Source organism: Canis aureus, chromosome 17, assembly GCF_053574225.1.
Source record: "Canis aureus isolate CA01 chromosome 17, VMU_Caureus_v.1.0, whole genome shotgun sequence".
Classification (NCBI taxonomy): domain Eukaryota; kingdom Metazoa; phylum Chordata; class Mammalia; order Carnivora; family Canidae; genus Canis; species Canis aureus.
Window position 1 is genome coordinate 41,441,114 of NC_135627.1, and position 13,844 is coordinate 41,454,957.

The following is a 13,844-nucleotide window of genomic DNA, read 5'->3' on the forward strand; positions in this document are numbered from 1 at the left end:
AAGATTGTAATACTGCAAATTATCACTTCTAGATACTAGAAATCAATAGAAAGAAAACAGGAAAATCCACAAATACATGGAAACCTAACAATACATTTTTAAACAACACATTCTTAGATGAGTTAAAGTAGTCACAAGAAAAAGTAGTAAGTACCTTAAGACACATGAAAACAAAAAGCACAATATCACAAAACTTATGAACTGCATGCAGCACACAAGCAGTGTGAAGAGGGAAGCTTTGAGTTGTAAGTGCAAATTTAATAAAGATTAAAGATCTCAAACCAACAATTAAATTTACTTGAAAAAAGTTAGAAAAGGCAGGGGGAAAAAGCAACCAAACCAAAATCTATCAAAACTCAAATAATAAATATTAGAGCAGAGATAAATAGGAATTAAAAAAACAGCAGCAAAACATCAATGAAACTACAAGTTGAAATTCTTTATGATATCTCTAAAGTAGTGAAATTCAAAGAAACAAAAAGTAAATGGTAGTTACCAGAAACTGGATGATGGCGGAAATGAGAATTGTTGCTTAAAGGGTAGAGAGTTCCAGTTCTGCAGGAAAAAAAGTTCTGGAGATCCACTTCACAATATGCATACATAACACCACTAAGTTGTACACTTAAAAATGGTTAAAATGATGTACTTTATGTTATGTGTTTTTTAGCATGACATAGAAAGGAGTGAAAAAAATTATAGCAATTAATAAATTAACAATTTTCACAATAAAAAAGTCATATTAAGATATTTAGTATGATTTATCAGAACTGAGAATTTAAATGAAAACAAAACAAGTGAGACATGCTTAACACATGAATACACACATGCTAATATATGAGAAAATATTCTGAGAATTGAAGTTGATTTTATTCAGATAATTTTTCAGTTTATAATTTCTACAAACTCCTCCATACAGTGTTATATTTCCTATCATCATATATATTCATAGAATGAGAAGATTTTCAAAACACAGCTGCAAAATTATATGTGAAATGTATTTTTATGCTCACTACACTCTGTAAGTTAGGCTGCCCTGTTATTAATATCCTGTTGCTAACATAGATATTAAGTGACAGTGTTGGGACTACATTTTATGAATCTGATTCCTAGAATAACAGGAAGCATATTGCTATATTTCTCATATTTAAAGAGAATCTGAGTGTGCCTAAAAAAACCAGTGGACTGTCAACTGATTTTTATATATCTGAATCAATATATAGAATATTCACTACTCATAGAGCAGTTTTCAGGTATTTAATAACTTTATAATGAATTTGGAACATGATTTAAAAGCATTTCATTACACATGATTTTATCGAAAGTGTTCAATCTATGTATGTTTACTAACATTCTATAATTACATGCTACACTTTTGGAGTTGTTCTTTATGAAATCATTAAAGATTTTTTTTCATTCCAACCTCAAAATTTAAAGTCAATTCCATTTGTTCTGCAATTCTAATAATTTGTCTATGAATTTTGACATATAATAGCATTTGGCTAAAAGCCTATGATGCATAATCAGGATGTATCTAAAATACTCAGTTATAAAAAATAAATAAATAACAAAATACTCATAGTTACTTCCTAAAATAGAAAATAACACACAAAGCTAAAACTGAAAGGCAGCAGAGTATCGGAATTTAGGCATAATATACACTAGTCCTAAGGCTAATAGTAAATAGATTGAAGAAAGCATACCAAGATTTAAAGTATCCACAACCTCAAAACGCTAAACTTGTCTGGAGACAAGAAATGTGGTCCATTTGTTTCTTTTCTCACCACATATTCCCATATTTAGAATCCATTTTCTCTTGGAACCACAAAAAGAGACAGTGATTCTCTATTTAGACATATATCTACTAAAAATGACTATTGTTATATAACTATTATTTATTTTTGTGAATGGGAAATGCATGCACACAGTACACAATTCATACACACAGTAAAAATCCCCCTTTCCCAGACCTTAACCGGTCGATTCCCCTCAGCAGAAGCAGCTACATTACAAACAGTATCTTTGCATAATAAAACACTTAAATGTTATTTTTATAAGAAATATAATCAGTAATCTTTACTAATTTTTACATCCCTTTTTCACAAACAATGAGGACAACACTTTTCAGGAGACCTTCAAACTGTGGCTAATGGAAGGAAGTCACCTTCAAACCTGGCTTCTGAGTTACCCTGCAAAAGAAAAAAGAAAAACTTGATGGTATTTTATAGGGATTACATTGAATGTATAGATTACTCTAGGTAGCATAAACATTTTAACAATATTTGTTCTTCCAATCCATGAGCATAGAATGTTTTTCCATTTTTTTTGTGTGTGTGTCTTCCTCAATTTATTTCATGAGTGTTCTATAGTTTTCTGAATACATATCGCTTGCCTTTTTGGTTAGGTTTATTCCTAGGTAATTTAAAGTTTTTTGGTACAATTGTAAATGGGATTAATTTCTTAATTTCTCTTCTGTCTCATTGTTAATGTATAGAAATGCAACTGATTTCTGTGTATGATTTTACATTCTGCACTTTGCTGAATTCCTGTGAGTTCTAGCAATTATAGAGTGTACTCTTTTGGCTTTTGCACATAGAATATCATGTCTGTGAAGAGCGAGAGTTTGACTTCTTCTTTGCCAATTTGGATGCCTTTTATTACTTTTTCTTGTCTCATTGCTGAAGCTGGGACTTCTAGAGTACTATGCTGAACAGAGATGGCGAGAGTGGACATTCCTGCATGTTCCTGACCTTCCAGGAAAAGCTCTCAAGTTTTTCCCCATTGAGAATGATACTTACAATAGGCTTTTTGTACATGGCTTTTATGATATTGAGGTATGTTCCCACTATCCATACACTGAGAAGAGTTTTAATCAAGAAAGGATGCTGTACTTTGTCAAATACTTCTGCACCTATGGAGAGGATCATATGGTTCTTGTTATTTCTTTTAGCAATGTGATGTATCACAATGACTGATTTGCAGATGTTCAATCACCCTTGCAGCCCAGGAATAAATTCCACTTGGTCATGGTAAATAGCCCTTTTAATGTACAGTTGGATCCTACTGGTATCTTGGTGAAAATATTTGCATTCACATTCATCAGGGATATTGGTCTATAATTCTCCTTTTGGGGGGAACTTTGTCTGCTTTTGGAATTAAGGTAACACTGGCCTCATAGAACGAGTTTGGAAGTTTTCCTTCTATTTCCAAGACAGTTTCAGAAGAATAGGTATTAATTCTTTAAATGATTGGTAGAATGCCCTTGGGAAGCCACTCGGCCCTGCACTCTTATTTGTTGGGAGAGTTTTGATAATTGATTCAATTTCCTTGCTGGCTATGGGTCTGTTCAGGTTTTCTAATTCTTCAGTTTTGTTTTGATAGTTTATATGTTTCTAAGAATGCATTCATTTCTTCCAGAGTACCTAATTTGCTGGCATACAATTGCTCGTAATATGTTCTTATAATTGTGTTTCTTTGGTGTTTTTGTGATCTCTCCTCTTTCATTCATGATTTTATTTACTTGGGTCCTTTCTCTTTTCTTTTTGATAAGTTGGGCCAGAGGTTTATTGATCTTATTAGTTCTTTCAAAGAAGCAGTTCCTAGCTTCGTTGATCTTTGTCTACTGTTATTTTTTTTTCATTTCTGTATCACTGATTTCTGCTCTAATCTTTATTATATTATTTCTCATCTCCTGCTGGATTTAGGCTTTATTTACTGTTCTTTTGCTAGCTCCTTTAGGTGTAAGATTAGGTTGTGTATTTAAGACTTTTCTTGTTGCTTGAGGAAGGCCTGTATTGCCATATACTTCCCTCTCAGGACCACATTTGCTGCATTCCAAAGGTTCTGAATTGTCATGTTTTTACTTTCATTGGCTTCCATGAATTTTTCTTCTTTAATTTAATTTTAATTCTTCTTTAATTTCCTGCTTGACTCATTCATTCTTCAGTAGGATGCTCTTTAACCTCTATGTATTTGAGTTCTTTCCAAATTTTCTCTTGTGATTGAGTTCAAGTTTCAAAGCATTGGAGTCTGAAAATATGCAGGGGATGATCCCCATCATTTGGGACCAGCTGAGCCCTGATTTGTGACACAGTATGTGATCTATTCTAGAGAATGTCCCATTTGCACTTGAGAAAAATATGTATTCTGTTGCTTTAGGATGCAATGCTTTGAATATATCTGTGCAGTCCATGGGGTCCAGCGTGTCATTCAAAGCCCTTGTTTCCTTGTTGATCTTCTGTTTAGATGACCTGTCCAATTGCTATGAGTGGATGTTAAAGTCCCCTAATGTCATTGTATTATCATCAATGTATTTCTTTGTTATAAATTGGTTTATATAACTGGCTGCTCCCATGTTAGGGGCATAAATATTTATAATTGTTAGATCCTCTTGTTGGATATACCTTTTAATTATGATATGTCCTTCCTCATCTCATTATAGTCTTTGGTTTAAAATCTAATTTATCTGATATATGGAAGGCTACTTTTTTGATGTCCATTAGCATGGACATTTTCCAACCCCTCACTTTCAATATGGAGGTGTCTTAGGATCTAAAATGAGTCTCCTGGAGAGAGCATATGGATGGGTCTTTTTTATCCAATCTGATATGCTATGTCTTTTGATTGGAGCATTTAACCCACTTACATTCAGAATAACTACTGAAAGATACAAATTTAATGCCAAGGTATTGCCTGTAAAATCACTGTTTCTGTTATTGTCTCTGTCCTGGTCTATGTGACTTTTGGGCTCTCTCTTTGCTTAAAGGATCCTCTTTAATATTTCTTGCAGGGATGGTTTAATGATCACAAATTCTTTTAGTTTCTGTTTGTCCTGGAACCTTTTTATCCCTCCATTTTGAATGATAGCCTTGCTGGATAAAGTATTCTTGGATGAATATTTTTCAAATTTAGCGTGCTGAATATATCATGCCCATTCTTTCTGGCCTGCCAGGTCTCTGCGGCTAGGTCTGCTGCCATTCTAATGTTTCTACTCTTATAGGTTATGGACCACTTGTCCGATCTGCTTTTCTCTTTGTCTCTGACATTTGCAAGCTTCACTGTTAAATGTTAAGATATTGATCTATTTTTATTGATTTTGAGGGGCTTTCTCTGTGCCTCTTGGACTTGAATGCCACTTTCCTTCCTTGGACTAGGGAAGTTTTCAGCTATAATCTGTTTCAATATACCTTCTGCTCCTATTTCTCTTTCCTCTTCTTTTGGGATCCCAATTATTCTTATATTGTTTGTTTATGGTATCACTTATCTCTCAAATTTTTCCCCTCATGATTCAGTAGTTATTTCTCTTTTTCTCAGCTCCTTTATTTACCATAATTTTGTCTTCTATATCACTATTTCTCTCTTCTGTCTCATTTATTTTAGTAGTTAGAATCTCCATTTTTTTTGTTGTATCTCATTAATAGCCTTTTTTTTTAATTTCAACTTGATTAGATTTTAGTTCCTTTATTTCTCCAGAAAGGGATTCTCTAGGGTCGTCTATGCTTTATTCAAGCTCAGCTAGTATCTTTATAATTGTTATTCTGAACTCTACTTCTGACATCTTTCTTATATCCATACTGATTAGGTGCCTAGCAGTCAGTACTACCTCCTGTTTTCTTTTATTGGGGTGAGTTTTTCTGTCTTGTCATTCTTACAGAAGTGGACACTTTTCTATTTGCAGAACTGCAGCAGTTCTTATCTTAGATATCTGGTTGAGTTCACAGTATTCAGGGTGACTTAATAGCTATCCAGCTGAATTCCTGGGACCAGACAAAACTAGGGTCTCCTACCTACTCTCCTATTTATCTAATGCACAACCATCAATATCAGGAAGTTAGTACTAAGTTAGTGCTACCATCTAACACTTGGATTTAAGTTCCATTAAATGCTCCAATAATGAAATAAGCCAATTCAAGATCAAGCTTTGCTTTTGTTAGGGTTTTCATTAGTGTCATTTAGTTCATAACAGTTACTCAGAATTTTGAAAATGACAGGACTAGGAGAATGTCCCTTAATTTGAGTTTGTCTGATATTTCCTCAGGATTACAGTTTATTTTTTTTAAAGATTTTATTTATTTATTCATGAGAGACACACGGAGAGAGGCAGAGACACAGGCAGAGGCAGAAGCAGGCTCCATGGAGGGAACCCAACGTGGGATTCGATCCTGGGTCTCCAGGATCAGGCCCTAGGCTGAAGGCAGCGCTAAACCACCGAGCCACGAGGGCTGCCCAGGATTACAGTTTAGATTCATTTTATGCATTTTTAGCAGGAATATCACAGAAATAATGCAGTGTTCTTATTGAAATCTACTAAGTTTCACCTACTGTCCATTTTTTCCATCAAAGGTGGCATTAATTCTGATCAGTGGATTCAAGTAGACTTAGGTTTCAGCTCCATAAAGTTATGCTTCATCAGAGTAAATCAGTGTCTAGTAGGAGTTATATATGAGCTTCTTCAGCCTATCATTTCTAAAAGCAGTTAAGAAATATCAAAAGCCTTATTTTTCTAAAATGTATTTCCTTTGAGTTACGCCCAGTCCTAAAGTAAAATGAATTGATTCATTCACTCAATAAAAAATTATTAAGTGCTTCATATATGTCAAGCACTGTCCTAAGAATTAGTCTTTTTGTATGTGTTATAAAGAAATAAAGTATGAGTCTGTGTCTATGTGGGAAGAGCAGACATACATCATACCTGTCTCTTGGCTCAAGAGTGGAATATAGTTTCATAAAAGTAAGAGATATCTTCTTGGGGGATTGGAATCAGGGAGGCAAGGAAAGTATATGAGGCTTTGTCAGTGAGACAAGAGAAGGCATGGTGCTTCTATCTCCCAGTATCTTAGAAAGTAGGATATAAACACTAGGGTACTCCGCTGGACACAGTTCATTGAAAGGAGCCTTCACCCTACAGTTTTGCCTTTTTTAGGGCAAGTACAAAAAATGGTATAGTTACAACCTGCATTGCAGCTACCTCTAGGCCAAATTGTGTGAATTTAAGGTGATTGTTGCTGAAAAGTAATCTTTGGGAAAACTGGATACCTAGGAGCCCTTGGAGACTTGGGTAGCTTGTGATGATTCCAATTTCTCTGGTTAAGGTAGGGTTGTAAGATTTAGCAAATAAAAGCAAAAAAAGCCCAGTTAAATTTGAACTTCAGATCAATGACAAATATTTTAGTTAAATATGCATTGTGCAATATTAGTGGTATACCTATACTAAAATAGTATTTGTTGCTTTTTATGAAATTAAAATTTAACTGAACTTCCTGTGCTTTACCTGGCAACCATACTATAACCATAATACAGAGAAAGACACTGGGGCATAGGTGTAGCCTCACTGCTGCTAAGAGAAAGAAGAATCTCAATCCCTGCTACTTCATTATCTAGACAAAGCAGAAAAAAAAAAATCTTGGGTCACTTATGGACAGTTTTTCTTCCTTCACCATAGGAAGTAATAAGCTAATATGTCAGCATACTTGTCCCTCTCAAAAATACATGATACATAGGGTTTCATGTTTTTACCTTCTCAATTATATTTATCTTGATTCCCTTTCCATATAATTGTGTAAGAAATACAGCTATATTTTCATATAACTTACTGTATTTTTTTGGCTTGCTTCTGTTTTTACTTAAATGATTCTGCCAATATTAAAAAATAAATGTCAATGAATAAATTATTCGCTTTTTCTCAGGGTCATGGTTGTGTGTATTCCATAGTTGTGGTATACAAGTACACAATGATGAATATGGCTGACACATTTTTACCTGCCAGATACATTCTCTCCTCTTCCCCCAAACTCCCTTTACCTTGCTTTCTTGCCAACAGAATTCACTAATTTTTGCCTGCACTTCAGCTAGGTATACCATGTCCTCTAAAGTACAAATGGATAAACTTCATTAGGTATCCTAAGCAAGCTTCTCTCTCACCAATAAAGGTAAATTTTCAAGACAGTAACCTTATTTTCTTTGGAGGCAGTTTAGTAAATATGATGCCAAGATCTATGGTAGCTGTCCAATGGTCCTTGAGGCAAAAACAGAACTAAAGCCAACACCTGAGGGTGACTGGGAAGAATATAAAAACCCAGGGTTTTGATGACATCATTGTCCTGTTAAACTGACCAGACCTCAGGGGTTCTTGCTAACGGTAAATAATGTCCTTATTGTTTAAGTCATTGTCAGTTGGGTTGTTTGTTACTGGCTGCTGAAAGAATGCCATCTGGTTCTCATCATCATCTGTCCATGATGGTATTTACCAATACATTCATCATCCTGTCATGTTCTTAGTTGTCAGTGCATATGGGCTGACACTGAATCATCCCTCATTTCAATCCTCAAAGTCCCACTGAAGGAAATCATTCTTATGTGTCTACACAGAAAACTCTATAGCATTGTGTAAGATCATCTACTAAGGTTCTTCATAAAGTTATCCATTTTTTTCTTGGGTCCCTAACTTTTCCTTCTTCCCCTAGATCTACCTGAAAAACAAAGTATATGTTTTCTTGCTATTAGACTGTGCAAACATTCTGGTATATTTTTATCTCTCTTGGACGTGAATTATGGGAGAGGAAAACAAAGGCTTTTCAAAGAAAATTGCTTCCATCTACCCATTACCGCTTACATGATCCTCTCCTTCTCACTATAATTTGGGCACTTTCTTCCCCAGTCTGAAAGAGCATTGTACACTCTCTATTTCTCCCTGTAGCTCTCCAAAAGCCTATTGTTCATGTCCTGGGTTCTTCCTACTCTGCTCAGGACTAGTTACATAAAATTCAAAAGTTAGAAGAAACTGCTTCAGGCTAACATATTCTTTCCTGGAACAGTGAGCATTGAACACTTTATGTTCCATTGAAATGGATGAAGAACAAAAGAGATCAGAAGACATCAGAAAGTTTATTAATATTTTAAACTTATATACTCAACACCCACATGTTTATGTGTATAGAGTCATTCTCAACAATCTCCTTTGTTGTCTTTATTAAGTCCTGTGTATGTCTTGGCCAAAGAAAGGACACTTCTGGCATATTTCTGAAAAGATTTTGGAATTAGAAAGATATTCCTATCTATTGTCTAGGGTAAGCAAATCTGGTGATATATTTAATCATACTCAATATTGCTTTAAGGCTTCCTCAGTTTAGCTATCTTTAAGGCTAAATATATGCTATATTCTACTGAAGAGACTAATTCTAGATGCATTTTATAAGGAACTTGTTACAGAGGGTCTTCCGAGACCTGTCCCCAATATCTGATAACGGATGGCTAGAATTAAGAGAAATGTAATTCTTAAGTTTTACTAGTTAGAGGTAAAGTTCTTGAGGAAAAGGTCATCTTTTAGGAGAAGTGGGAGTGTGGGAATCGCTTAAATGGGCCTTTGATGATATAAATGAGAAATAAGATTCTTTTAATGAAAATAAGGATCTGAAACAATATCAAATTGCTCTGTATATTAATGTCTAGAATTGTTTTCCTCTGGGAAAAATTTCCTCTGCCAGGAAGATGATTATGATGTTGAAGTCTATTTTACAAAATTACACAAGGGGTAGAAGATTCTTCCCCACCCCCCTCACCTTACAGTAGAGTTGAGAGGCTGGGCTCCAACTAGGGAGGAAATGATTAAGGAATCTCATTAAGGTTCAAAGACACTGACTTCTATAACTAAACAGCAGTCAAAAGTCTAAGGAAAAGAAAGGCAATAGAAAATCTTGTGCAGTTCATGGATTCTAAGAAACATATTCAGTTTTATATTTTCATTGTTCTTAAAAAAAACTCCTGTATTGCATTCTATTTTGCACTCTTTAACTTCTCAGTAAAGTACAGCTGGACTTTAAGACTGGTCTTATCTGGGCAGCCCAGGTGGCTCAGCAATTTAGCGCCGCCTTCAGCCCAGGGCATGATCCTGGAGACCCAGGATCGAGTCCCATGTTGGGCTCCCTGCATGGAGCCTGCTTCTCCCTCTGCCTGTGTCTCTGCCTCTCTCTCTCTCTGTCTCTCATGAATAAATAAATAAAATCTTTAACAACAACAACAACAAAAAGACTGGTCTTATCTGTCTTATACTGGTCTTATCCAGTATAAGGATTGAAGAGTATATGGATAAGGAATATATCTATATTTTGAGAACAATAGCCAGAACAGTTACTGAATAATAAGCAGTGACTTGCAAGGGACAGCACAGCTTCCTATTGTTGCTGTTAGCTAAACTTATAAGTGAAAAACACTCAGGATTTATAAAACATGTAGGAATTCCTTGGGGAAGGTCACACATAAAAGATCATTCGTAGTGCTATCACATATAGTAAGGACTTCTATATCACCTAGTGCTATAGCATATACTGTGGATGGCTTAGTTGCCATCCATTTCCTTTCTACTTTTACAACAGAACTCTGATTTGATCAGGGAACCCACTGGCTTCCTAAATCTATGGGTTCCTCACAAGAAGCATAGTGACTCTATTCCTCCCTAGTACACCTCTAAAATATGTAGCAACTGGTATTACAAAGGCATCCACAGGCAGAGTGGAGGGCTACTTCAACATAGGAGTGGAAATTTGGAAGCCCCTTGCCACAAGGGGCTGATGGCTGGAGGTCTGAAGAACTGCCTATCAGAAGCTGCTGAGAATAGGGTTGTAGAAGTACTGGTTGGGCTTGAATCAACAGCTGTTTGGCAAGTAATCTGTGAAGGGAAATTTGTTGAGTGACCTCTTAGAAATCTTTAGTGATGAAAATTTAAAAATACATAATGACCACTTAACAAGTTCCCTATTTTCATGCCCCTATCCCCTGCAACCACCATTCTATACTCTGCTTCTATGAATTTGACTATTTTAGGTACCTCCTAAAAATGGAATCATGAATGGTCCTTTTGTGACTGACTTATTTCATTGGTATAAAGTTATAGCTATACATTCTAGAGATCTGCTGTACAACATAGTTAACAATATGGTATTGTCACTTAACCTTTTAAGAGAGTAGTTTCCATGCTAAATGTTCTTATCACCACCACCACCACCACAAGAAGAAGGAAAAAAAGAAGAAACAAAGAAGAAGAAACAAAGAATAAACAACACAAGAAGTATCTTTTGGAGGTGATGAATGTTTTTACTTTGACTGTGGTGATGATGTCACAGGTATATGCTTATGCCAAACTCATCAAAATGTACACATTAAATATGTGCAAGTATACCTCAAGACTGCGGGGGGGGGGGGAAAGAAACATAATAAAAGACACTTCCCAACACACACACGCACACACATACACACACACACAGAATAAATACAAACATATAAATGTGTATTTGGACACATTGGACATTGTTTTCTTTTATCGCCACAAACTGTGACAGCCATTTTGTAACTATTAGGGAAAAACAGCCAATAACAAAATTGATACCCTGAGAATAATATATTTATAGGAAGGAAAGAATTTAGATCCTTAATGAAGTAAATTGGGATGTGGACTTAAATAAATTTGTAGGTACTTGCCCTATCTTATGAATGTCTGTTATGTAATACTATGTATTTATATTTTTTTATCAAAGCCATTTTTTAAATATATACATATATAATTTATGTATATATTTCTAATCATTGTTACCTAAAATTTCTTCATTAATATAGTTGAAAATCTTGGAAAAAGATAAAAGAAGGTTAGAGAACTTCAAGATGTAGTGCTGGTCTATGGATGAGTTAAATGAGGCTTAGAGAATTTGTGAAACTGATTTAAGTTATAGCTAAAAGAACATACCTCACCAGTCTCAACAGTACCAAATCATAAATACAGTGGCAATTTTATGAACAATGATCAAGCATCACTATATTATAAATAAAAATAAGTACTTGACCTCTAACATGTAATGCATGAGTGAAAAGTTGTGTGATGACTGTATTTCATTTTTAGTCTATTTCAAAACCTAACTTTTATCCCTAATACTTTAGATTAAAATCACTCATAATTTTTTAAAAGATGCTATTTATTTATTCATAAGAGGCACACAAAGACAGAGACATAGGCAGAGGGAGAGGTAAGCTCCCTATAGAGAGCCTGATGAGAGACTTGATCCCAGGACCCTGGGATCACGACCTGAACCAAAGGCAGATGCTCAACCACTGAGCCACCCAGGTGCCCCTCACTCATAAATTTTTATATAAAAACAGAATAACTGATTACAGATACCATATACAATTACTGTCTATCAATTTACTAACAAAAACATGCAGAAATTATTCTGTAAAACAAGTAACAAAAACTAAATTATACTTTAATTAATAGAATAAATCACATTAAATGTTTTGAGCAAGTATTCTCAACTGCCTGTTATTTAGTTGATTCGATGAAAATATTTTTTCTTATTGATTATAGACTATCATATATACTCCTCTTTTAAAAATACATTCTTAATCTCCTATTTAAATTTTAATTTTTAAAACTTCATTAAATTTTAACAATATTTAATTTTTAAAAGGACAGACAGGATGGTTGTTATCCAGCTCCCTATTAGCCAATACAAGTCAGACCAAGAGCCAGTATGCTAAAACAAGGAGAATAAAATAAACAAATATAAGTGCTACATAATGCAATTATATGTGTAAGAATTCAAATAAATATTCACTGACAAGACAACATACAGAATTGTTATCTAATAAATTCACTTATAGATGCTTATGCATAAATGATAAACACCTTACAAATACATATTTACATGTGTAAAATGCTACAGAATAATGACTGTAGCTTTTTCTTCTCCAATCTTCTCTTACCAACTTTATTAAATTACAACAAATGCTCCTGACCTCAAAGCTAAGAAAAATTTGGGCAGCACGGGTGGCTCACCGGTTTAGCGCCGCCTTCAGCCCAGGTCGTGATCCTGGAGACCCGGGATCGAGTCGCACGTCGGGCTCCCCGCATGGAGCCTGCTTCTCCCTCTGCCTGTGTCTCTGCCTCTCTCTGTGTGTGTCTCTCATGAATAAATAAATAAAATCTTTTAAAAAAAGTAAAAGGAAAGAAAAATTTGAAGTGATAAACGTTTAATAGTTATATGCATCCTTCTGACTCCTCCAAGTGTACCGCTTCTCATAGAAAAGCATTCAAACACAGGCCTGATGATAGTGGATATTTTGCGGGTCAGCTAAGTCTCTGGTTTTTATAATTTCAGCTATGTAATACTAGGCCTTTATTTTTTCTTTCTTCTGATTAAAGCTGCTATGGGTATGTTTTCCCTTTTATTCTGCTGCCTAGAATTTCCTAGTAGCTGTTTGATAGTCTGTCCTCGAGAATACAGATAGAATAAGAAACTGCATTGCAAAGCAGTGTTGAAATTCCCAGAAATTATCCTTTACTGGGTGTCTCCGTTGGTTGGCAGTCCAACCAACCGTGAGAGTCTAGGTTTCTCTCACGGGTCCCAGGATCGCAGCCCCCAGATGGCTCCCTGCTAAGCAGCCAGTGGCCTTGAAGATATTCTCCCTCTGCCCACCCTCTTGAGAAAAATGAGCTCTTATCAATCAATCGAAAAGAAAGAAAAGAAAGAAAAGAAACAAAAAAAAAGAAAGAAAGAAAGAAAGAAAGAAAGAAAGAAGCCAGAGATCGATAGATGCCAGAGCATTTTGTTCTTGTTAACAAGGACTGCCCTGAGAGAAGCTGTTTAACCAGAGCCTGATCTTGTGAGGTTTTACCACAGCTCTAATACCCTGCGGAAACGGACATATGCAATTCCAGGCCCTTCCATCACTCCACAGGGAAGAAGTCCTCATCTGCAGCCCACTGCGGCCTCTGTCCCCACTTAAGGGTCTTAAAAACAGAAAAGCACCTAACGAAGTTAATAATTCAGAGATTCGGGCTAAAAGTCTGAGGCGTGGGGATC

At 35.3% G+C, this 13,844-nt stretch overlaps 1 long non-coding RNA gene across 2 annotated transcripts in view; it reads right to left on the minus strand.

Annotated features, from left to right (window-relative positions):
* The window catches only part of LOC144287542 (uncharacterized), a 73,941-nt gene that overhangs the window by 59,738 nt on the left and 359 nt on the right, over positions 1 to 13,844 (minus strand). The window contains exons 2-3 of one of the 2 annotated variants that reach the window (XR_013355327.1): positions 12,818 to 12,965; positions 497 to 2,186 (exon numbers count right to left, since the gene is read on the minus strand). This is a non-coding gene — a long non-coding RNA (uncharacterized LOC144287542). The remainder of the gene's footprint in view (positions 1 to 496; positions 2,187 to 12,817; positions 12,966 to 13,844) is intronic. The other variant, XR_013355326.1, reaches the window with a different exon arrangement.